This window comes from Toxorhynchites rutilus, chromosome 3 (assembly GCF_029784135.1).
Source record: "Toxorhynchites rutilus septentrionalis strain SRP chromosome 3, ASM2978413v1, whole genome shotgun sequence".
Taxonomy (NCBI): Eukaryota; Metazoa; Arthropoda; class Insecta; order Diptera; family Culicidae; genus Toxorhynchites; species Toxorhynchites rutilus.
The window spans coordinates 103,571,925-103,596,527 of NC_073746.1; the positions used below are offsets into that span (position 1 = coordinate 103,571,925).

The 24,603-nt window shown below is 39.7% G+C and overlaps 1 protein-coding gene across 3 annotated transcripts in view; it reads left to right on the forward strand.

Annotated features, from left to right (window-relative positions):
• Nucleotides 1–10,148: 10,148 nt before the first annotated feature.
• The window catches only part of LOC129773409 (protein PALS2), a 146,335-nt gene continuing 131,880 nt past the window's right edge, over nucleotides 10,149–24,603 (forward strand). For all 3 annotated transcript variants that reach the window (XM_055777007.1, XM_055777009.1, XM_055777008.1), the window contains exon 1: nucleotides 10,149–10,391. The gene's annotated coding sequence lies outside the window, so the exon portion shown is untranslated. The remainder of the gene's footprint in view (nucleotides 10,392–24,603) is intronic.

The window sequence follows — 24,603 nt, forward strand, 5'->3', positions numbered from 1 at the left end:
ACCGCAGCAATAAGCAGCTTACTGTATCATTTTTAGATGATCGACTAGCGTGAGTTAAAAGAAAGTAGGCTTTGCGAGTGTGAAGCAATTCCCTGCAGACCATTTGGTAAATTCATAACAAAATGACTGAACACCCTTTTTTTTATCCAAAATATATATTTTTATTAAGGCTCATATGGCGTCAACCTGACGGGGCCGGGAGTTCAATATTTCGACAATGTTTGCCTTATAACTATGTTAGTAATATGTAACCGATTACTCGCGGTTGGCTCGAGGTTAGTATTACAAGTGTTTTCGTAATTGTGATGTTGCTGTCTTCAATGATCTGTACCTGTGCCCGACACGGGATACTTCCTATTGGGATGCAGCTGACCATTAACCAGCAACGCCCCCCTTGTCTGTACCCCATATCTAGCGTGGTGCGTCTTCTCGAGGAATCCAGGATAGAATGGTCACTAGCCGGCGCAATCATCAGCTCGTGTAGAGTTGTCATGAGCGGTACAATCTTTGGCTTTTGTTGAATCATCAGTGGACTGCACAACCTTTGGCCCGTGTATCTGTAAAGAGTGTGTGTATGTATTGCCGCGACTAAGTAAAAGTTTATAGATCGAATAGGAGGGATACGAAACAGGGACACAACGAAGGAAAAATCATTAAACGTTGACATCGGCGTTCCTGAGGAACAGGTATAGATGAAGCAGAAGATCAGGATCACGGCTACCTAAGATATCCCGGACGGGGATATCCGATTGTCTGCCTTTTGCTCTCAGTGCTCTAGAGAGCTGAGAGCGAGCAGCATGGAACCGGATACACGACCAGACAATATGCTCGATGTCGTGGTAGCCATCGCCACAATCACAAAGATTGTTTGCTGCGAGCCCAATTCGATAGAGATGCGCGTTTAGGTTGTAGTGATTGGACATAAGCCGAGATATCACGCGAATGAAATCACGACCGACATTCAATCCCTTAAACCAAGCTTTCGTCGAAACCTTAGGGATAATCGTGTGTAACCAACGACCGAACTCATCTTCACTCCACATGCGCTGCCAACTAACGAGTGTGTCCTGACGAGGAATGTGAAAAAATTCGTTATAAGTAATTTGCCTTTCAAAAAGTGTGCCTTCTGAAGCGCCCACCTTAGCTAGCGAGTCCGCTTTCTCATTCCCCGGAATCGAGCAATGAGAGGGAACCCATGCTAAGGTAATCTTGAATAATTTTTCGACCAAAACACTCAATAGATGTCTTATTCTTGTTAGGAAATAAGATGAGCGTTTATCAACTTTCATTGAGCGGATTGCCTCTATTGAGCTGAGACTGTCTGAAAAAATAAAATAGTGGTCGATGGGCAATGTTTTTATTTTTATTTTTATTTTTTTAACGAGAAAAATCGAAAAATCGAACACCCTTTGTCAGAAACAGTTATAGCATTTTTTTACGCACAAAAGCTAGCCGAAGACAACATAAATGGAATTTGGAAGAAACTGAAGAGCGATACAAAGAACTTCCCAGGTAATGTTGAAGAAGTCAAAGAATAAAGAAGAATAAAGTGCACAAATGACAATGACAATGACGCTAAACATACGAATTTTGGACCCCCTCTCTCCCTAACATAACGTAAGACATACCCATAAAGCATTACAAGTAACATAATCTCAACCCGTCACTACTTAATTTTTTGAACATCATAATATATTGTTCGGATATATTCAAATTCAACATACAATAAATATCTTAAAGTAATCCTACGTCAAGTATTCAGTCATGGTTCGAAAACAACCCATCCATTTAAAAAAAAAACATGTAACAGAAAATAGAAATGAAATGAAAATCAAACGCAATTCGATTATTTTCTTGAATTTGTTCTAAAAAAAGTCACAGGAGGGTTGTGTCCAAGACACGACCGCATAGTTGACGTAGGATTCTGTACGCTATTTGCTGCATGCTTATTTTGGATATGTTTGAAGAATTACATTGTTAAACTCTTCGATAATGATTTGGGTCCGTTTTGTCTGGTTGTTAGGTATGGTTTGTTCACTCCACCAGTGTCCATAACCGAGGGATGATGATAGAAGGGTGGTGATTGGTCATTAGATGGTGCGTATCACGTGCCAAGGCCGCCCTCTGTGGTCCTGGACGAGATAACTCCTGTGTTATGTATGGATGAAATAAAGAAAAAAAAGCTCATCAATGTAATATAAGATAATTATCATTATCGAGCACAAGTTTTCTCATCAGACATATACAATTATACATATACATTTTTACAATTAAGTTGTGTTACAAATTACAAAAGTTACAAATTTAAATTTTATTTATGTTCTATCAAGCATAAGTTCTATTCAGTTCATTGAAACATCATTCTTCAATCAAGCCATCGGAAGATCCTTACTGGAACGAAGAAACACTTGCTCATCGCTCCCAACTCATTTGCCAGCACGTATGCAATCAGCAATGCCCACGCTAGTTACAATGAGCACTATCCATCTGTGCACGTCGTCTGTTCAACTATCGACCACGACGGTATTTACATGCTGATTTCCCCCAGACACCTTGGATTTGAAATCTCTGTTAGGGAATACATGTCGGTGGGAAAAAAGCTCCCCCTACTTTCATGTATCTGCAATGCCGATTTCCCCCAGGCAGCTTGGTTTTGAAGTCTCTGTTAGGGAACATATTTCGATGGGAACAAAAGCTCCACCTACTTTCATGTGTTTTTTGTAATCCCGATTTCCCCCAGGCAGCTTGGTTTTGATGTCTCTGTTAGGGACCCACCACATGTGTCGTCAATTTCGACCTATCAGAAGTGGGTATTTCCGTTAGGATAGGGGTTGAGATTTTTCAATTGTTCGATAGTTAGTTATATTTTTTTATTCAATGTAAAAAATTGTTATGGAGTGCCGAAATTGATTGACGCAAAAATCTCATCAATCCATCATGAAATGACTGAGCAATAAGCGTTTTAAATTGGACAATTTTCACGGTGCGCTCGATTTTCGATTTTCAATTTGTACCCCAATATGTTCCCGAAAGACGTAATCCTACATCAATAATTATAAATGTCTACGTGGATAAAAGGGGAGGGGTACAAGAAATGTCCACGCTTGTCTACGGAAGGGCGGGGGTGTTTGAATCGTGCTTTTTCTGTCCACGTAGTATGTGAACAGCCCCCATGTGAGATTAAAATTTTCCAAGATTAAAAGTTTTTTCAAATTTTTCGGTATTCCAGTCAATGTAGGTAATTTTTTCATATCAGCATCGTTGATTTATTTTTCAAAAAAACACAAAAATGACTTTTGTTTCTAAATGGGTATTTTTAAGGTATGACATAAAAAATCCACTAGGGGGTCTCCGTAGCCACATTGGTTGCGCATTCGCTTAGTAAGCGATCGATCGTGAGTTCAAAATTCAGGGCCCTCATTGACCATCTTTGTGTTGTTACAGAATAACTACGTCCACCCAACAATCATCAGCGGTGGAGATCGATCCACGGTCGAAATAAGATCGATTCATCCACACAACTGCTCTGCTCAGCAAGACACATCGGGCTGCTGTTCTATAAATAACTCAACAATGATCAATCAACTGTCTCCGCTGTCCGGTTTAACTGGACAATGGAAGACCAGATAGAAAACTCTTACGCCTAAATGGCTACTGTGTAAATGTGTACCATATGCAATGTTATAGAAGGGAATACTCTAACGCCGAAAAATGGAAACTGTGTGATGTGCTAATTATAGATATGATAAACATGTGATATGTACACGATTAAAATCCGGCTCTGTAACAGCTAAAATGCTAATGAGCCTAAAAATTAAACAAAAGGGATAAAAAAAAAATAAAAAATCCACTTCATAATTTATTGAAAAAAAAAAAAGATTATAAAAACCAACAATTAATAATCAATAGGACTCCATTTGACTTCGATAACCAACCGACAACGCTTTGACATATTTTCCATGAGGTTCCGGAGGTGTTGGGGGTCCAGTTCGTCCAAAGCCTCAACGTAGCAGAATAGTTTTGCTTGTTCGTAGTGTCAGTTTTGTCTAGTTTGTTGTTCAAAATCGCCCATACATTCTCAAGTCGAGCTTTGGGGTGGTCACACTATTTGTTTGATCCGGGCCGATCGAAAGAATTTCGCTGTTTTCTTCGCAGTATGCTTCGAGACAGTATCTTGCTGGAAGGTGTAGTTATCCTCCAGCCTCATTTTCAGCATGGATTCTTCTAGGTTCTCGCCAAAAAAGTCGATGTAATCATCATCAGTCATAATACCGTTGAACTGCGTTATGTTTCCCATCCCAGTCACGAGCAACAACCCCACATCATGATGCTTCCACCACCGTGCTACATAGTCGGTTGTAGATGCCTGTCCTGGAGGCCTTTGCTTATTAAACAGCTCGAACTTGGACTCGTCCGACCAAATAACGCGCTTCCAAAACTCCAGCGGCTTGTTGACATTATCCCTCGCAAACTGAAGCCTTTTTTTTGTTGGTGTTGCTGATCATCGGTCGATTTTTGGCCAAGTAGCTCCCGTTCCACCAAGTGTCGCCGAATGGTGCTAGTGGAAAGGTCCAGATTCAATTTTTGTTCAATCGTCCGAATGGTCGTTCGTAGGTTTTTCTTTACTTCTCGTGTCCGTTTTTGCATCAGTCTTACGTTTCGGTCCTCTTCCCAGTCGTTGCCGAATGATCAGCTCGACCACACCTCGGCTTACCCCATACTTACCAGTAATGTTTCGTTAACACTCCTTACGCTGTAAGCCACGCACGCTTTTAATATTGGAACACTTTGATTTGAAATGGAGGGGGATTCTTTGTGCCCATCACTGTATGTATTAACATCACAGAGGCCGAAATACAATAGTGGAACAATTTATTGTTCTCACGGGCACTCAGTTATCTTTTATATTGTGGCTGCCTTGATGTTTGCAGTGTTTTATTATTTTTGAGTGTTGTGGAAATGCGTATTTGGGATTTGCGGTATTTTCGTTACGCGTATTCTAGAGCTTACCACTCCAGAATACATTCAAGGCGGGTTTTCCGACATAGGAATCTCAGCTAAGTACTACTAATAAAAATGACGCAAGAAATACCTACGTCAAATGTCCCACTGGGAACGTCAGTGCCATTCAAGAAGGTATTTTCGTATGAACGCTACCAGAGTGCTATTCTCATTATGAATTGATTTGTTTCGGTGATTCTGAGATCAATGTAATGGGACGAAGTACCCATCTAACGAAGATAAAGAACCGCTTAGGTAATGCGACTCGAGTCGGCCGCTGACCCGCTGACCCGCCGTCAAAAGCGGCAACCTCTCGCAAACAACCCTCGATTCCGGTGGCGATAATACATAAGTACCAAATATGATTTTGTAAGGGTTAGAACTTCACAACACGCTCGCTAATTGGGAGTTTTCTAGTTGAAGTGCTTTTTAATTGGGAGCTCGCTAGTTAAGGTGCAATCCAATTAAACAGCGGTCATCCGTCAGAATCAGAATTGCTCTGATGTTTCAATGCCATACAAACAAAAATAACTGAATGCATTTTGTATAATATGAAAGTTCTGAAAATATTTAAGTTTGCACAACGGTTAGAATTTAACTTTATTTTTGGAAATGCAATGAAATAGAATGATAAAAAAATGGATAGGAATTTCATTTCTTCCACTCTGCTTCCAGCATTTCAGACTGTAGGGTTTTTACTTACAATATGTGCCCTACATTGTTTTGAACAAATTGTATCACCTTATCAGTGGACCTAAGTCTTTGCGTCACATGCACCCGTGGCCGAGTGGTTAGCGTCTCACATTATCATGCCGGGTGTTCGGGTTCGATTCCCGTTCTGGCCGGGGGATTTTTCATCAGAGAAATTTCCTTCGACTTGCACTGTGGTCACGCGTATTCTAGAGCTTGCCCCTCGGAATACATTCAAGGCGTGTTATTTGGCTTAAGAAATCTCAACTAAGTATTAATAAATGACGCTAGTTAATGCAATGCATACGTTGAGACGGCAAAAGTTCCACAGGAAACGTTAACGCAATTCAAGAAGAAGAAGAAGTCTTTGCGTGAGGAGTGCGGATCCCAAATTTAAAACGCGTTTTTCTTGAAACCATGTTTTTCAAACTGGTGGGAGTTCTACCTCCGGAACGGTCCATCCGATTTTGATGAGATAGTTTTTCCCAGATTCTCCACTAAATTTCCTGTCATCGTACGGAGGATTTTTTTTTTGATATTTTGAAAAATAAAATTGAATGTTTTTGTCTCGTTTTTCCAGACAAAAACGCTTTTTTTTACAGAAGATGTTGCCATTTCCTCAAAAATCAATATTTTGAAAAAATTCTACGTACGATGACAGGGAATATATCCAAGATTACGTAAAAAATAGTTGGTTGAAATCGGTCCACTAGAAAGACCTGTAGAACTCCCACCAGTTTACAAGGTTTTGGCTGCAAGGGTTCAACAAACCGGTTGCGGCTATTCAGGGGACAGTCCAATTGACACCAATATATTTGTTGTTTGTTAAGTAATATATACCTAATGAAACTGTGATATCTGTGATGTAGTACTAGGCATCAAGCGTAAAAGGACGTTCATCAAATTTATTTGTAACGAAGAACATAATCTATAAAAAAAAATTTCGATGCATTTTAAAATAATATTCATAATATTCGAAGTGATGAACAATTGCATTGCATAATATAATTGCGTTGTTCTACGTCGGAAATATGCGGTCGTGTCCTAGATACAACCCTTTACATTTTTTTTTTATTAGAACCACCATTTGTGAAGGTGTCGAAAAGGGGAGTTTCGATTTGGCCTATTCAAGCATTCATGAACCACACCGACCAATATAAAACATAGTTTAGTAAACATTAAAATGCCGATGTCGCCAAAAAAAAAAAGAATTTTATGTGACGGATGGCCGTTGCAATTTGAGTGGGCGGGTCAAGGCCACCTTCCCCTATGTATTGTGCATGTGCATGCACTCTGAAGCATCTGATTTGGACGCGAACAATCCGCGCGGGAGTAGAGTAATAACTGAAGTAAATCTGTGCCTTCTTTTTCTTCTTCTTTGAAGCAGAGAGTTTCAAACTTTGAACTTCTTTAATTTTAAACTATGAAAGTTTGTTCGCATCTAGTCTTGAAAAGGTCAATTGATGTGTGCAGGCTTACCTCGAGGCGCTCAGCGAAAGATTGCCGAACGAAGATATGTTCGGTTCAGAGCGTTGCTCGTAAAAAGGTTATCAGGCACGTAGCGTAACCGGCACGGCACTTTTCATGCAAGACAAATATTATTGCGTTTGTTTCAAATGTGTATGCGTATATATAGCTAAACGGCTCCGGGCATACACATCACGTTTCAGACAAATGCATGAAGGTATTCTCGAAAAGAACATTTTTCCGGTGCCGGGCACGAACTACACGGGCGAGTAGCACCATACATACAAATCAAACGTCGAAGTTCATGGTATGGGTGCGTTCGTCACTCTTCGGTATGACATCGGTTCGATCACCAGTAGCTACACTTGGCTCAATTTCGTCAACGCTTCATGTCCATCATATCCTTCATAACATGTCATGTCCAGATTAATTGAGGTGCACAGGGACACGGAATCAATCCTGTTCTTTTTCTGCACTAATGTATGCAGTGATCTATGTATCAAAATTCTAGAATATTTTTTCATTGAGTCCCATAATATTATTTCAATTCTAAAAAGAGCACATTCAATACCAAAGCAACACTGCTCCAGTTTTGATATTATTTATTAGTATTTTACTTTTATATCAGACTTGTCCAAACTAAATTTGTGTATCAAGATCAAAATGAGGTATCCTTAAGTATTTCTTCCTGCTCGAGAATATACTTTTGGAAAAATATCCATAGTATACATACTTGCTAAATAAACACTATAGTGCTTATGTATTTTATCCAAAGCCTGCATTTTTTTTCGAAATATGCATCAAATAGTAGAGTTTAGATCATGTGTAATATTAATGCTATTTAGAACTAAAAATACTTTGAGAGACCATTAAAAACTTATATCCCATTGATGTAAACGGGGACAAGATTACTTGGGTTTTATATCAATCAAAGTCAATGTAACTCATTGACACTAAGGTCTTCTGAAATTTAAAATGATTTGGAGGGCCTATAACATTCGATGATTATATAAACTCAAAGCCAGCATAGCACACGGGCTCTATGAACCTATTTGGGTAAGACTATGAACATTGCTAGTTGAAACGGTAGTTCAATTAGTCTCAACTAGAAGGACCTAGAAATTCGGAATAGTAAGCAAGAAAAAAATAACACTGAGTTGAGTGTGAAATCCAAGGGAAACGCAAATTGGATCGAACGAACGATAAATGTAAAAAAAAACTAAGTTGGGCCAGGAATAGGAAGGGTAAGTGAGGGATATTGTCTATACATTTTGAATTTATTTTACATAAAATGGGTAAAACTGAAGCACACATATAAAAAACTGGATAAAACTGGATAATATTTGAAAAAACTGGAAGATTTTAGGGTTTAACTGTTTGACTGGATCGAGTGAAAAAAACTGGAAGAATCCAGTTTAAACTGGAACATTGGCAACGCTGGCGCTTCCGGTCCGTACAGAAAAGTTGCTATGCCTGATATTTAATATGAATACATCATGTATTTGTCTGCCCGTGTCGGTACGTGCCGTTTATGCTACATTTAGATCTATCAACAGGTTCAATTACAACCCAAATGATACAAAAATTATCTCAATCTATCTTACGCCATCGGTTACGGAGGAGGCGGCTTTTTAAAGATTCTTTCGTCAAATTGGAGTCAATGAGTTCGATTTGGTCATTAAATACGCGAGCCATGCTTGTAACGGGCTCATGGTAAGCATAGTTAGTGCGCGATGTTGGAAGACGAAGAAAATAGTGATTGCGCAGATTTCTCCTTCTGATATTGAAATTTATTTGTCGTAGTAATTCTGGGCAATCGATATTCCCTTGTAAGAGATCGAAAACAAACTGAGGAGCATTCCAGGGTAATCGACGTAGAGCGAAGCGTACATATTTGCGTTGAACGGACTCAATTCTTCGGATGCTGTTGTCGTAATAAGGAGCCCAAACGACGGATGAGTACTCCAAGATCGAGCGAACCAGCGAACAGTATAAAACTTTGAGGCATTGTATGTCGGTGAAATGTTTGGTGATACGAAACGTAAAACCAAGATCTTTTGATGCCTTGGAAACAACGTATGAAGTGTGTTCTTGGAGCGTTAGTTTCAAATCTAAAATGATTCCTAGGTCCTTAATGTTTGTAGTTCTGTCCAACGTCGATCTATGAAGCTCATAATCGAATCGTATCGTTGATCGTTTCCGAGAGAAGGAGATTACAGAGCACTTTGAAGGGTTGAGCGACATACGATTGGCTTGTAAAAACACAGCATCTTCGTAGTTCTCCACGCGCTACGTGCTGGATAATATAAAACAGCCTTAAAGCGGCCCATAGACGTTGGATATTATTGATCAATAATATTGAATATTTTGGTTTGTGCAATATAATTGATCGTCTAGGGGTAATATTGAAAATATTACGACATAATATTGAACGTCTATGGCCGGCTTAACGGCCCTGTTCAGCTGCGCTTAATACGGTGGATGAATATACTAAACTTATTAAGCTCTGTTCGCATTCGCGTGTAGCCTATGTTGCTACTATTTCAGACTAGGCATAGGTTTAAGCTGTTCTGAGCAATGTTATTCTAGTGATAATTGCTTGCAAGAACACAATAATTGATGGCTTGATTAAGCCAATAATAGATAATTGAAAACCGATACATCCAAAATTGGTTTCCACCGCTGCCTCACGCTGTCCTTGTTACAATACAACAGCTGATAACGAACCAAAAAGTTGGAGCTAGGCAAATCGCGCGTAAATCGCCTACCACCCCCATAATGTCACTGGGTATATATAGCATATGTACCTATGTATACCTAGTGACTAAGCGATAGAGGCAAATAATCGGTTTATAAATAGTGTTTCTCTGATTTTCTCCATTCATCGCTGTTTCTTACGTCTATTGAGTCTATCGTACGACAAAAAAAGTTTGTTTTGGTGGGCTGATGGAAAAGCCTCACAGGGCTGTTGTTTCAGTTAGGTGGTGGATTTGGGTGAATTAACACGAAAAATGGTTCCGATCCTTGAGCGTAGAGACCGAGCGGCTGTTCCCGGTTACAAATGACGTTGATTGATGGCTACTGATAAGATTTGATGGTGTCGCTGTTGTTCGGTGGAAAATAGAACGCACGTGGTCGTTAGTGTAAATGTGGTGTACAGAAGTTTGCGTTTCTGAACAGATGGTTCATTTGGTTCATTCATTTGCACAAGTAGCATGCCCGTTCTAACAGAGGTTTGTGGATGTTTGTGACAGTTCCAACGAAATCAATCATTGCTGCGAATGGTTATGTGGGAGTTCCAAATGGAATGGTTTGTTTTGTGTACCAAAAACAACAAACGACATACACACACACACATACACCGGTGCATACTTATAGATACTGCCCATGATTGCATAGGAGACGTAATGAACAACACCATTAGTGTTGGGAAAACGCATTTTTGTTGTTTTTTGGCCTACAAGCATAACCATCTAAATTTCCGATGAAATGATCTGTCCAGTTTAAGGATATTATCGGCAAAAAGAGATCCTAGGTGATTTTGCGGATTATAACATTTTTTTTCCATTTGGAAAATGCTTGCGTCTATTTATGCGGACAATCAATCGTTTCAATGAACATTTGTCCGCATAGCTAGACGTAATCACCAGGTTGCTCTGTTTGTATTTACCTATACATAATTTTTTTGTATTTAGTATTTACAATTCCGATAATAGTCAAAACGTCTCTGTCGGTAGTTTCAGTTGTTATGAGATAAATTCAAAAAGGTTTGGAAGAAATTTAGTGAAATGTCTGGAAAAGGTGCTCTTGATTTGTTGCGAGTCTATGATAGTACTTTTTTCCTGAAGAATCCTCTGGGATATGATAAGAACAGCAGGTTCGTGTTTTTCCAATTAATTGAATTTGTAAAGTCAATCTGCAATGTTCGTAATTTAGCAACATGATTTACCGATATCACGATAAATCGCATAAAGATGGTGGAGTGACTTACTCTAACGGTATGAGTAAATGCTGAGTATGTGGAACTACGTCTGTTATGCGGACAAACAGTGATTTTTCGGAAAGTTTTTTTTCAAAATTGTTCAAATTTTTTCGAACAAAAAATGTTTGTTTGCATGTTGAGCAAACGTATTACATTGAGTAGAATGCGAAATAGCGAAAAAGTCGTTTTTTTTATTTTGTCGCTTACGTCTCCTATACAAACATGGGCAGGATAGCTTACACGAGCTTTTTTCACCTATTTTCAAGTGCAAATATTTTCTGTGTGGTAAACATTAGGCTGTTATGGAGCTCACTGGGTTGTAGTCCAGTTAAAAAGCAGCAATTCGTAAGAAAATTCACGTCATATTCGATTTGAAGATATCCTGTGAGGGGAATTCGAATGTAATTTGAGATGTTATAAAAATTGACATTATTTTCGCATGACAACAACAATGATCAAATTATAGAAAAATAATTTCCCCAAAATATATATCACCGGTGTGATACACCTGTTGTCGCATTCAATGCAAGACATTCAGTGGAAACTTTTTGTTTATCCAGTTTTTTTCATTTGACGTTTTACATGCTGGTCCAGTTGGCAAGCGAATGCCGATAACTGGGCAGTCTTGCTCGCTCAATTAACGAATGAATGCCGTAAATCATTATTTCCTTCCTTTTATTATTTTTGCACGCAAATATTCAGTGATATGCGTTGTGTCCTATGTATTCGAAATTCTACTATCTAGCAGTGATGGCATTTTCACTGAAATGGTACACCCGCGCGCGAGTTTCATACTCAAACTGAGGATACAATCATCACTCACCAAAAGAGAAACCATGCGATTTTCTCTTTCACCGGCAATTTTATATAGAACCAGTGTGCGCTAGTTGGGAGAAATCATGGTGCGAGTGAGTCGCACTCTCTTACTCTCTTACTTTACTCTTGGGAGTTTGAGTGTGCGAAAACCTGTGTCCAGCACTTAAGCGCACTGATCCGCACTGTGTCACTCTGAGGAGTACACTGAAGAGTACACTGGAGAGTAAACTGAGTGCAATCTCATTCGACATATAATCAACACGCATGTTTTACCTCGGTTCACTTTTTTCAGCGAAACACAGCGCTAAGTTACTTCTGTTCTTTTACCTGTGCGCATCCGCCAGAGCGCACAGGTAAAAGCTCATCAGGGTGTACTCTCCAGTGAATTTCTCCGTTACACTGTAGATAGTTTGTCCGCCATCTTTCCGCACTCTAGCGCGACCGATAACACTACTATACTCGCGCGAAAATCGTAATGCGCGTCTCTGTGATGTTGCCATTGTGTATTTTTAGGCGTTATTGGTAGGGTAAATGATCTTGGTTTGTCCAATTTGGGGTGTTTTTACACAACTAGTAAATGCAAATCGATTTTTCTTCATGAAAATCATATATAATCGATACAAGTTTGTTGAAATGCCCCAAGTCTCTAGTTGCTAATACTACCATAAGGCGTTGAAATTATTCAAATTTTCATGTTTTTTTAACGATTTTCCTCATAGAGGAATTAAGATCATGGTTTGACCACCTCTGATCATGATTTGCCCAAAAAATGATCATGGTTTGTCCGGCTTTAGAAATCACCATTTTTGAATGAAAACATTCGAATTCTAAAGTAGATGTTGCACATCATCATATTCATCCATTCATAATTTAGGCTTTCTTCAGAATATTGAATTTTCTTGGGCATTTTAAATATGATCACTTCAACACAGAAACTTAATTTCTGCTATACGCGAAGGACACAATAAACAAACTGCAGCGCGCCAAGCGGTTGCCATAGAAATCATGTGGACAAAACAACATTATTGAATAGGACAACTCATGATCAGAATTGAGTTCATCAAAATGCGTTAATTTAATGGTTTAGCTATGTAAATCTGATACAAATGGTGTGCAAGCATGATGTTTACAATATTTGTAAGTGTTATAATCCAGAAAAGGTCTGAATACGTGCCAAATAATCATCTGGTGATCGATTAAAAGTTAGTTCGAAAGAGGGGCGTATTAACAACAATAGATGGTGTATTTCATAATCCTTTAAAACATGTGATTCCGTAAAAATATACTAGAAAACTACTGTAATTCATGGAAGAGACAATTTTATTTATATGTTTTGAAACATTCGAATACCTGATTTGACAGACGTGTGCTGAATTAGAGCATTCAAGAAAGCGGACAAACCATAATCATATTTTCGACTGGACAAACCAAATTCATTTACCTTATTTATTCACAGAGAAAATTTTAATTGAGTGAACAAACTCCAAAAATATTTTTTCTTTAACTTCAGTCTAATATTCATTTAATTCAGCCACCCCATTGATGCTCGGTCTGTCAGACCTATACGCGAGAAGGTGAATGACAAGACGGTTCAGTCGATGAGCTCATCAGTTACTAGTTTCTATCGACGGTGGCATTTGTGGGTAATGTGATGTTTATTATGAACATTCGGATTTGAGGTTTGGTTTTAAGTATTAAGTATTGTCACGGAGTAACTCTGAAGTAACTTTTGGCTCTAGTGGCATTTTGCCACATCTGGCCAAAACTCCAAAGTTTTTTCGTGTGCCTTAATGCACGATAGGCATTGTTTTTCAGGCACATTCATTTGTACATCTTCGAGTCTCGTAACGAAAACTTCGATTTTCAATAGTAGACTAAACGCGAAATCTTACTTCAAATGAAAGGTTCATTATTATAGTGAGGAGGCCATTTGGCGTAGTGGTAACATCCATACCTCTCACGCAGAGAGTTCAATTCTCACTCCCGACATTCTTCCAAAAACGGAAGTAAAAGTGACGAACCAGCCGAAATGTGTTGAAAATCACTAAAAAAAAAAAAATCATAGTACAAAATAACAATGTTGCGTCCATGTGCATTTTGTTTGCGAAGATGAACGGGCACAGAGAAGTTGTTATCGTTGAATGTCCTAAAGTTAAACCTGGAGATATCTTGAAACACCTCAAACACCTCAAAATCAACAAAAGATTTGTTTACCGTACCATAGATAGGTATGTACAGATCGGAAGTAACAAGGAAATACCACGATCAGAAGAAAAAGAACTGTGAGAACACCAAAGTTAGAAAGACTTCGCCGGAATCTTGCTCAATCTGCTCGGTAGTTGGCTAGTAACCTCAATGTCAATCGCGAATCTCTCCGATTACTCCTGCGGCGAGATATGCAACTCAAATCATACAAAAAAAGTTTGGTTCATGGTGTTTCGGAAGCTGCAAAAGAGAGAGTCTTAAAAGATCGCGAAAGCTACTATTTTTTTCGGATGAAAAGTTCTATTTTCGCCAAAATGATCGTGTATGGAGTGCAAGTATCGAGGATGTACTTTCCCATAAGTACAGTGACGTATCGATTATATAACTGGGCGTTTCTATCACGTCTCGTTTTCATCACTCTCGAATTTATCACTGAAAATGTTTCGCTTTTATTACGATTTTCGAAAAAGGAGAAATTATATGCAAAGTTCAATCTGCCGTTGAATTATTGAACAAAAAGTGAAATTTAAGAAGAAAAAATATTTTTGAGCATCCATGCCGTCTATTGTGATTAGCCATATTCATGGAAAATTTTCTTACTGATGGATTTGTAGCGTATACCTCATATTTCTTTAAAATCTTGAAAGCATATTATTTTCATGAGCTCAGAATCAAAAACTATGAATAATTCTGAGTAGATAGCTACTCAGAATTATTCATAGTTTTTGATTCGGTTTTGTGACATGAGACGCACGACCTTTGCCGTTTCCCTATTTGAGCCGTGAACGAGACAGTCATAATTTTTTGTAATATATTTATTCTTGTGTAGTGGTAATAAGGCGATATAAGCTAATGAAAAAAAAGGTGCTCCCTTGGCCGAGTGGTTAGCGTCATAACTAACATGCCGGGTGTTCGGGTTCGATTCCCGTTCTGGTCGGGGGAATTTTTCGTCAAAGAAATTTCCTCCGACTTGCACTGTGATCACGCGTATTCTAGAGCTTGCCACTCAGAATGCATTCAAGGCGTGTTATTTGGCATAGAAATCTCATTTAAGTACTAATAAAAATGACGCAAGTAATACTACGTTGAGACGGCGAAGTTCCTCTAGGAATGTTAGTGCCATTGAAGAAGAAGAAGAAGCTAATGAAAAAGAATACAAATCCCAAATCGCTCAATAATTCGGTATACACCGTACGACAATCACAAGAATCCTAAAGTAGAATTAATAATTTGTGAAACTGTATGTTTTGACTATGAGCACTATATTTTTTTTTAATTCGTTTATTTTTACAGGCTCAGTTACTTAAGTTTAAAGGAGCCGAATTCTAAAATATATTTTTAAAACTATATATATATATAGAAACAATTTTCTTACATCTATGGTTAGTAAGGTGGAAAACCGATTACTCGCGGTGTACTCGAGTTTAGAAGGGTGACATATTTTTAGGAGAAGGATGGGATATAAGGAAATTGTAACAATGTTGATGAGCATTCAATTCTTAAATCTATTCGTATATCTATAGTTTATTTACATTTCAACTTATTCTACTATTTATAGCAAGGGGACGAATTACCCGCAAAGGAAGGAAAGGAGGGTATAAGGATGTAGGGACGATCACACACGAAGATCTATAGCTTTAAGGAAAACATATATATGGGACATGTAATCAAGGTCTAACCGAGCCAACACATCTCTCACCGGCACATTGGGCTGTCTTCCTCGGGCCCGAAGGGAGTTTTCTAAATTCGATCTGGCGACCAGATACACCTCGCACGACCAAACAATGTGCTCGATGTCGTGATAACCTTGGCCACAAACGCAGAGATTGCTGCTGGCAAGATTGAAACGAAAGAGTAGTGCATCTAACGAACAGTGATTAGACATGAGTCGGGAGAAGGTGCGGATAAAGTCCCGACTCAAGTCTAGACTTTTGAACCACGGTTTGAGGCTAACGTTAGGGATAATCGAGTGAAACCACCGGCCCAATTCATCTTCATTCCACTTGCGTTGCCAGTTAGCGATGGTATTTTTGCGAACTAAAGAATAAAATTCATTGAAGGCGATTTGACGCTGATAAATATCGCCTTCAATTGCACCTACCTTTGCCAATGAGTCAGCCCTCTCATTACCCGAAATGGAGCAATGTGAAGGGACCCAGACAAAGGTAATGACATAACAGCGTCTGGATAAAGCACTCAAAATTTCTCGTATTCTCTCAAGGAAGTATGGCGAGTGCTTTTCCGGCCTCACTGAACGGATAGCTTCGACAGAGCTAAGACTATCCGTTACAATGTAATAGTGTTCAACAGGTCGTGAGGCGACGCTGTCCAGCGCCCAGTATATCGCTGCCAATTCAGCAATATATACCGAGCAAGGATTCTGAAGACTGTGTGAGGTGCGAAAAAATACGTTGAACACTCCAAATCCTGTGGACTCATTCATAGAGGACCCATCAGTAAAGTACATATTATCACAATTGACACGCCCATACTTTGCATTGAAGATTGTAGGAACGAACCCCAATCTAAGATAATCTGGATTTTCATGGATTTTCTCCTTCATGAACAGATCGAAATGTACAGAAGAATTGATGTAGTCAGGAAAACAAACACGGTTGGGAATATACGAAGAAGGAACAACCTGCATAGAGGTGAATTCATGATATGAATTCATGAATCCAGAATGAAAATTTAGCTCGATCAATTGCTCAAAATTTCCGATCACCAATGGATTCATGACCTTACACCGGATGAGGAACCGAAGAGATAATAAATTGAAGCGATCTTTTAGTGGGAGTAGGCCTGCCAAAACCTCGAGACTCATGGTATGCGTTGAGGGCATACATCCCAACGCGATACGGGGACAAAGATACTGAATTCACTCGAGTTTAATGAGGTGTGTTTTGGCAGCTGATTGAAAACAGAAACTGCCATACTCCATCACTGAGAGAATAGTTGTTCGATACAACATAATAAGATCTTCGGGATGGGCTCCCCACCAGGTGCCGGTAATTGTACGGAGAAAGTTTATTCTTTGTTGACATTTTTTACTCAGATACCTAATATGGGCCCCCCAAGTACGTTTGGAGTCGAACCAGACCCCAAGATACTTGAATGACATAGCATGAGTGATCGGTTTACCCAAAAGTTGAAGCTTTGGTTTTGCTGGTCTATGCTTCCTAGAAAAAACAACCATCTCTGTTTTCTCCGTGGAGAATTCGATCCCTAGCCCAATGGCCCAGGTTGAAAAATTGTTCAAAGTATCTTGTAAGGGTCCTTGCAGGTCGGATTCGTTTGATCCTACGACAGACACCACTCCATCATCTGCAAGTTGTCTTAGGCTGCAATTTTGTGTAAGGCAATTGTCGATGTCGCTTACATAGAAGTTGTACAAAAGGGGGCTTAAACATGAGCCCTGGGGGAGTCCCATGTAAGAGACCCGACTTACTGCCGAATCTCCGTGAGAAAAGTTCAAATGTTTCTCACAAAGCAAGTTATATAACATATTATTCAATAGAGGCGGCAGACCCCGAGAGTGTAATTTGTCTGACAAAACCTCTATTGAAACAGAATCAAAGGCCCCCTTTATGTCCAAGAATACTGAAGCCATTTGTTTTTTTTCGGCGTAAGCCATTTGAATTTCTGAAGAAAGCAACGCAAGACAATCATTCGTCCCCTTGCCCCTGCGGAACCCATATTGTGTATCTGAGAGTAGGCCATTCGTTTCAACCCATCGATCAAGGCGAAACAAGATAATTTTCTCCAACAATTTCCGTATACAAGACAGCATTGCTATTGGGCGGTACGAATTGAAGTCGGACGCGGGTTTTCCGGGCTTTTGAATAGCTATAACTCGTACTTGTCTCCAATCATCTGGAACAATATTATGCTCCAGAAACCGATTGAATAAATTCAACAAGCGATGTTTCGCCACATCAGGGAGATTTTTCAGCAAGTTGAACTTAATTCTATCCGATCCCGGAGCAGAATTGTTACATGAAAGGAGAGCAAGAGAGAATTCTACCATCGAAAACTCGGAATCAAGATCGCACCTATCTTGTGGTATATCTCGAACAATTTTTTGCACAGGAGCGGAATCAGGACAAACCTTCCGTGCAAAATTCAAAATCCATCGATGTGAATATTCTTCGCTTTCATTCGTTGAAGAGCGATTTCTCATGCTTCGAGCCACTTTCCATAATTTTTTCATTGACGTTTCTCGTGACAAACCTCCCACGAAATTTCGCCAATAAGCACGTTTTTTCCCTTTGATCAAGTTTTTAAATTGATTTTCAAGGTCCAAGTACGTCTGAAAATTTTCAGGGGTTCCACGTTTCCGAAAAGCTTTAAATGCATTCGATTTTTCTATATAAAGCTTGGAACATATGCTATCCCACCATAGATTGGGAGGCCTTCGACGAATAGTGGAACCTGGGATGGGTTTCCAGTCAATGTGTCTTGTGAGGTCATATGCCATGTTTATAGATTCAGAAGAATTCGACCCAATGGTGATGGAAATTTTGATTGGCAAGTGATCACTACCGTTGGGGTCCTGGATTACATTCCACTTGCAATCTAACGATAGTGAATTCGAGCAAAGCGAGAGGTCAAGAGCACTTGGTTTAGCAGGAGGTTTAGGAACACGTGTTGTTTCCCCAGTGTTCAAAACGGTCATATTGAAGTTGTTACAAAGGTCATATATCAACAATGAACGATTGTCGTCGTACTGTTCCCCCCAGGCAGTTCCGTGAGAGTTGAAGTCTCCCAAGATCAATCGTGGCTCAGGAAGAAGTGAGCACATGTCATCAAGTTGTTTGCGGCTAACCGCAGCTCTCGGAGGCCAATACAAGCTGACAATACAGAGATCTTTACCTCTGATGTTTGCATGACAAGCAACAGCTTCGATCCCTCCAATAGGTGGAAGGTCAATTCGAAAAAATGAGTGGCACTTATTGATCCCCAATAGTACCCCTCCGTATCTGTCATCGCGGTCCAAGCGTATAATATTAAAATCGTGGAAAGAGATATCATCTCGCGAAGAAAGCCAAGTTTCGGACAGAGCAAAAACATCACAATTGAAGTTATGAATTAAAAATTTGAATGTATCCAATTTAGGGATAAGACTACGACAATTCCACTGAAAAACAGTGATATCTCCGACCTCTCTATCTAAATTAGACATCAAGAGAGATAATCATTGCAAGGAGGGGCCATGTTTGCATCAATTGCTGTAAAATTGTCTTTAATACTGGAAGCATTGAGATGACAAGGGTTCTGATGGAGTCGGAAACATTAAAACACTTGAAGATTTGATCCAAAAGGTCAGACAACTTTATAAATCCCGATTGGGAAGTTGAGCTGGACGGAAAAACAGAGACAGTTGGGGTTTTTGATGTCCCCTCGAGTGCTGGGTCGTTCGAAGGTGAACTATTCCCACGGAAGCCAGGAGGAACCTGATTTTGCTTGTCCGCTGCACTCGATTTTTTAGGCAAGCTAACTGGGGGTATCACCGAGGGGACTTGTTCTTGAACTTTGGGAGTGGTCACATTTTTGCGCCGGGGATTCCCTTTGAAAATAAACGGTGTGCCCCCGCTAGCTGTGTCCGCTTCCATTTCATCAACTGGCAACGTGGAAAAGATATTGTTTGTTGAGATTGGTTGTTGTTGTTGTTGGGCCAGTGGAGAAGCGCCCTTTAAAATTTCCGCAAAAGTGCGCTTCGAGCGTTCCTTTAAAGAGCGCTTCTGTTTCTCCCAGCGACTCTTGTAAGTTTCACAAGCTGAGAGCGCGTGTGGGGATCCTCCGCAATATGGACACTTATGCTCAGTCGCACTGCAGGATTTCCCCTCATGTTGCTCTCCGCAAGTGGCACAGCGCTCCTTGTTGGCACAATAATCTGAAGTGTGACCAACTGACTTGCATTTGTTGCAAGTCATGGGCTTTGGCACGAAGAGTCGCACAGGTAGTCTCAATTTGTCCACCATAACGTAGTCAGGGAGGGCGGCACCAGCAAAGGTGACTCGAAACGAGTCTGACGGCGTAAATTTAGTTTGGTCCCCATCATGGGAGAGTTTCCCGAGTTGGCGACAGTCCAAGATCTTTACTTCCATTGAGGGAAGCTTCTTGAACTTGCCTTTTCCTTCTTTTTTTATTTGTTCGCTCGTCAGACCCGTTTCTGTTATCACCCCCTCAATTTCTACGTTATGGGAGGGTATAAATGTTCTATATTCGAATTCGAGAGTGAAGTGTTGGTCAGCAACAATCTCGTTTGCGTGTTTCCGTTCATTCACGACAACCCGCAATTTGTTCGGTCTAACCCTGCGAATTTCAGATACAGAAGTGTATCTGGCCAGATCTTTCATGATCTGAATCACGTTAAGGCTTTTTCCTTTTGGTTTTGGCCGGAGGAAAACAACCCACGGGCCAGTTCCAGGTGCATCTTCTGGATAAAATCTGACACGTGGAGCGGAGACAACAGAGGGAGAAGACGAGGACGAGGACGAGGACGAGGATTGGGTTGGATCGGAAACATCAGAAGGGGGAAGCGAAATCGATGATGGGAGAGGGGGAGTGGAAGTAACAGTGGGTTCAGAAGGGAGGCGTGCTATTTTCTTAGAGGGGGGCTTGGAAGGATGAGCAGATTCGTCCCCAGAAGAATTATCTTCTTTTTGAGGGACTCGTTTATGTTTTTTCCCAGATCTTGAATGGGATTCATTATCGGAGATCTCCATCTCTGGAGATCCTCCACTATTCTCCATTTTACAAAAATTTTTGTCTTATTTCTAATCTATTATTGATTTTAACAATAATCTCAAAAAAAAAAAAACAAAACAAACAAACAACAAATTATGATGATAATATTAAGCAATGAACATATGAGTTGAACAATAATATTAATATTAAATATGTGTACCTTAATATAAAAGTTGTTCCGATACTGCGCTCTACTGCCCTAACCAGGGAGAGACAGAGGCTACGCGCTATGGATCAACACAATAGCGCAAGAATAGCTCACACGGTCACGTGATGATAATTCCCGTTAACGACAGCCACACGATGGCGATCCCGTTATGCCAATGTTCAACAGCCGCCAAGGGCTGCAAGCTGCAAGAGCGCTGCTTCCTTTGTTCTACTTCACAAAAGGTCAATTCGAAAGCGGACAGCAATGACCTTCACTCGTACACTATACCAATCGCACAATAGTAAAAGTGGCAACGCACAATAACGACACTGAACTTTACTCGTCAAGAGTTGGATAGCGAATGATGAGCACTATAAGAAAATTTAAATGTGCTGCTGAAGGTAGAATTGTGTTAATGTTTAAATTCATTGATGGTAGATATTCTATACTTACTTCAATAGAAAATACAGTAAACTAGATACGGCTGTGGTGGTTGATAGTATCTGTGTCGTTTAAGTTCAGCGATTCTCGTCTCAATTTTAAAGTTTGTGCAATGGATAACTTCAAAAAAATAATTTGAACAATCTATATCTATATATTGGGTTGGGGAAAAAGAAATGTCGTATATTGTCAATATATGGCAACACTTAAACATATCTTGTGTTGTACTTATCGCATCGGGTCATACTATACGGCTATTTAAAGACGACAATCTGTGCTACAAGTTTTGACAGTATTGTGATTGTCCTTTTTTTTTGACAGTATTGTGATTGTCCTTTTCAGTCTCAAGTTAAAGCGCGTCAAAGATGGAGTCCATCAAGCAAGAAATTCGCCATATTTTACGTTTTTACTACCTGCGAGGTAAAACTGCAACGAAGGCGTCCGAAAAAAATCGTGTAGTTTATGGACGATTCGCAAAGCACAGCATTGGTTTGATCGATTTTGCTCTGGTGTAGTGGCTGTCGAAGGTACTCCCCGTACTGGTAGGCCAATCGTCGTGGAAACCGATAAAATCGTTGAAATCATCCAAGTAGACCGGCATGTGAGCACTCGCTCAATTGGCCAGGAACTGGGTATAGACCATAAAACCGTTTGGAACCATTTGCAGAAGATTGGATTCCAAAAAAAGCTGGATGTATGGGTGCCACACGAGTTGACGCAAAAAAATATTTTAGACCGAATCAACGCCTGCGATGCACTGCTGAAACGGATCGAACTCGACCCATTTTTGAACAAGATTGGTGATGAAAAGTGGATCACGTACGACAACCTAAAGCGAAAAAAGTCGTGGTCGAAGCGCGGTGAACCGGCCGAAACCATCGCCAAGCTCGGATTGACGGCCAGGAAGGTTTTGCTGTGTGTTTGGTGGGATTGGAAGGGAATCATCCACTATGAGCTGCTTAACTATGGCCAGACCCTCAACTCGTTTCTCTACTGTGAGCAGTTTGACCGGTTGAAGCTGGCGATTGACCAGAAGCGGCCAGAAATGATCAATAGGAATGGTGTTGTATTCCACCAGGACAACGCTCGGCCTCACACATCTTTGATGACCCGCCAGAAGCTACGGGAGCTCGGATGGGATGTCCTATTGCACCCACTGTATAGTCCGGACCTGGCTCCAAGTGATTATCATCTCTTCCGGTCCATGCAAAACGCTCTTGGTGATACTAAGATGGCCTAAAAAGAGGCTTGTGAAAACTGGCTGTCTGAGTTTTTTGCAAATAAAGAGGATGGGGGGGGGGGGAGGTGTTGTTATAATCAAGTTGCCTTCTAAATGGCAACAAGTTTGCGAGCAAAACGGCGCATATTTGACTTAAATTGGATTATTTTAAGTATGTTAAATAAAGCGTCAAATTTCGATCAGAAATACGACATTTCTTTTTCCCCAACCCAATATCTACCGTTCTGAATCATATTTCGGACACTTTGTTCAAATATCTTGGAATGCTTCATGCACTGATGATATAACTATAAATTTAATATCACAATTGCTTCTTTAGAGTGATCCCTCGGTTTCACTATCACCTCGTTTGAGAATAACATTTGAATTATCACATAGTAGGAAAAAATTCAACAGCACCACTCATTATATTATCGTTTGACGTTTGACGTTTGGAATTAATCAAGCGAATGAAAGCAAATTAGGCATATGAAGGTTTTAGGGTGCAATAAATGATTTTACGGTGGTTAGATACTTCTCCTCCCTCTCTAAGGGGGGAGGTAGGCTGCCATACAAATGAAACACAAATTTCTACATTACTCGAGAAATTATCAAGCAAATGAAACCAAATTAGGCATATGAGGGTTTTAGGGTGCAAAAAATGTTTCTATGGTAGTTAGACTATCCACCCCCAAATGAAAAACAAATTTCTGAAACCAAAACATACAAATGAAACACAAATTTCTTTATTACTCGAGAATTAATCAAGCAAATTAAACCAAATTTGGCATGTGGAGGTTTTAGGGTGCAATAAATGTTTTTACGATGGTTAAACACCCCCCCCCCCTCTCTAAGGGGGGCGAGGCTGCCATACAAGTGAAACACAAATTACAGGGGCCACACAAACACAAACTTCTACATAACTCGAGAACTAATCAAGCACAATTTGGAATGTGAGGGTTTTTAGGTATGAGAAATGTTTCTATGATGGTATGACACCCCTCCCTACTCTGGAATGGAGAGGGGGTTCCATAAAAATATTACACATATTTCAACCAAAAATATTCCAACTAAACATGACAATTGAAAATTTTCGGGAGACTCTGAAGGAAAAAGGTAAAATTTGGAAAATTAAATTCCCATATGTTCTACAATTACATAGTGACAAGTGATGTTAGTCCATTTGATGTTTGCGCTAGCGAAATTGATCTTTGTATGAAACTGGAAATAGATTTTAATGTGATTAAACGCACTCCTATATCTTCTTCTATCTATACCAATAAAAGAGTATCGCCGAATGTGTTGATAAGAGCAGAACTCGAGGAAGGAATTGTTCGATTTAGGGCTGTCTTTATTCTTTCATATTTTCTGTATAAAACATTTATTCCATGCAACGGAGAAACCTTTTATTTGCAAGTGGTTTTATTTGCAATCTTGAACGAGAATTGTGTCTGAAAATAATCTGATATTATAATAATGAATTTTGTTAGAAATACTAGGAAGTTTATAGTAAAAGGTAAATTCAACGGTGTCGATTAGAAGATCAATCAATGAACAGTTCTGCGATTGGACCCATGAGCTTGCTCATAGTAAGAAAACGTGAATGTTTGAAGGGATTGATAACAAAAAAACAAATGTTGAGCGGTCAGCTAGTCAGGCATATAATTGCAACGAATCTGCCTTATTTTTCAAAATGTTTACCAGATAAACGTTAATTCATTTGTAGGAGAAAAAGGCTTCGCATGAATAAAAGCTCACAAAAACCGAATAATTTTCATGTTACAATTTTTCTGGTACTCATAAACATCCATTGGTGATAATTAGAAAGTCGAAGAACCCTCGATGTTTTAAAGTGGAAACTATTTCTTGAATGCTTCTAAAATC